Genomic DNA, 2500 nt, shown 5'->3' with positions numbered 1-2500 from the left:
TATGGGGGGGGGGAGGAAGGGTTGCTTTTGTGTGGGGGGATTACGGTTATGTGTGGGAGGGTTGTATTTTGTGTGTGTGGGGGGGGGGAGGGCAGGGTTGTGTGTATGCGTGTGTTGGAGGAAGATTTTTTTTTTTTTTTTTTTTTTTTTGGGGGGGGGTTACGGTTATGTGTGGGAGGATTGCATTTTGTGGGGGGAATGGCTTGTGTGTGTGGGGGGGGGGGAAGGGTAGGGTAGGGATGCGTGTGGGGGGATTGGTTGATTTTATGGGGTTTTGCGTGTTGTGTGTGTGTGTGTGTAGGGGGTGGGGAATTGTGCGCGTTTGTGAGGGGGGTGAATGTGGGGGAGGGAGGTTGTGTGTGTTAATGTGTGAAAGTTTTCGTTTGTGTTCGTGTTTGGGTGTCTTAATGTGTGTGTTATTGTATGTTTGTGTGCGTTTGTGCATGCGTGCTAGTATGTGTGTGTGTGTGTGTATTTATGTGAGTTATTAGTGTGCCTGTGTTTACGTTTGTTTTTGTGTCTGTATTTATGCTTATAAGCGTATTACGTGCGTGCGTTCACAATGCAATATGACTTTACATATCTCTAATCAGCTGCATATGCTTTTTATTCAGAATACTCTAGACAAATTGAATATAACCTCCAGATGTAAATTTCAAAAGATCAAAACAGAATATTCACAAATACAAATAACTACGTTGATTTATTCATTTATTCATCTATCCATTGATTATTAGCTTCTTCCTGTATTCATTTACTTTCCTCACTATATTCTTCAATTTCATTATTCATAGGTTTCATTTACCTTATTTATCAGCTTCCTTTTATACCAATTTATACCATTTTTTTCATTCTGTTCTGTATCAGCTTTCTCCCAAATTCATGCACTTCTTTCACTTCACTTGTTAAAGTCATTCGTTATTTACTTATTTATTTCACTTCATTTATCTTCAGTTATCAACTTCCACTCTGATTTATTTACATCCTTTATCTATTAACTTTCACTCTTGTTGTCTATTTATTTCCTTCACTTCACTTGTTTACTTTGTCCCTTTTTATCAACTTAGTCCTTGCTTTTTTCACTTCCTTCACATCCGTTATCAATTCCTCGTTGATTTATCTAATCCATTAACTGTTTCCTCTATTTATTAATATACTTCCGTGCTTTATCAATTTCCCTCACCCATTTCCTTTGTTTTTTTTATTCTCTTGAGCTTCGCTTCGTAGGATCTCAGGGACTTATTACCTCATATCATGTTTATTAACTTTTTTATCTTTATTTTACTTCGCAGGATCTCCGGAGAGCTTAACAAGGAATAGTTTATCTGTTTATAGTTTATCTATTTCAATCCTTTACTTATCTTTCTCCCTCGTTTAGCTATCTGCTTCCCTTCACACTACATTTATCAACTGCATTCCTCCATTTATTTACTCCACCGTTCCACACCTTTACTTACCATTCTCCCTCTTTTATCTGTCTGTTTCCCTTCACACTACATTTATCAACTTCCTTATCTATCTGTCTCACACCAAATTGATCAACTTCCTCATCTATCCATCTCACAACAATTCATTATCTTCGTTATCTGTCTTACACCAAATTTATCAACTTCCTCATCTATCTCACACCACGTCCATCAACTTCCTTATCTGTCCGCCTTACACCAAATTTATCAACTTTTATCTTCTATTCATTCATTCCACTCCGCAGAACCTCCTCGTCGCCGTCTTCGAAAACGGAATGATTGATCTATTCTACTCATTTACTTATCATTCTCCCTCGTTTATCTATCTCTTTCCCATACGTCGCATTTATTAACTTCCTTATCTCTCTCTCACCAACTTCTGTCTTTATTTACTTATCATTCTCCCTCGTTTATCTATCTCTTTCCCATACGTCACATTTATTAACTTCCTTATCTCTCTCTCACCAACTTCTGTCTTTATTTACTTATCATTCTCCCTCGTTTATCTCTCTTTCCCTTACGCTGCTACATTTATTAACTTCCTTATCTCTCTCTCACCAACTTCTGTCTTTATTTACTTATCATTCTCCCTCGTTTATCTATCTCTTTCCCTTACGCTGCTACATTTATTAACTTCCTTATCTCTCTCTCACCAACTTCTGTCTTTATTTACTTATCATTCTCCCTCGTTTATTCATCGCTTTCCCATACGCCACATTTATTCACTTCCCGATCTCTCTCTCACCAACTTCTGTCTTCCAGTTGTACTTATCTTTCTCCTTCGTTTATTCAGGACCTCATCCTTACTGCCATTCGAAATTTGGAATTAACTTCCTTATCTACTCTGCTCACCAACTTCTGTCTTTATTCATTATCATTTTCTCGTTTTATCTATCTCTTTCCCTCACACCACATTTATTAACCTTCCTTATCCTCTCTCACCAACTTCTGTATAGTTACTATCATTCGCAGTTTATTCATCTCTTTCCCACAGCCATTCGAAAATTTATTAACTTCCTTATCTACTCTCTCAC

General features: G+C 37.4%; 1 protein-coding gene across 4 annotated transcripts in view; it reads left to right on the top strand.

Moving 5' to 3' along the window:
- LOC113814858 (nicotinamide phosphoribosyltransferase-like) overlaps positions 1–2500 on the top strand; it is a 26284-nt gene that overhangs the window by 21179 nt on the left and 2605 nt on the right. The gene's annotated exons all lie outside the window — the stretch shown is intronic.

Source organism: Penaeus vannamei, chromosome 30 (genome assembly GCF_042767895.1).
Source record: "Penaeus vannamei isolate JL-2024 chromosome 30, ASM4276789v1, whole genome shotgun sequence".
NCBI lineage: Eukaryota > Metazoa > Arthropoda > Malacostraca > Decapoda > Penaeidae > Penaeus > Penaeus vannamei.
The sequence above is the reverse complement of the archived record's forward strand: the minus strand, read 5'-3'. Positions and strand labels throughout refer to the sequence as shown.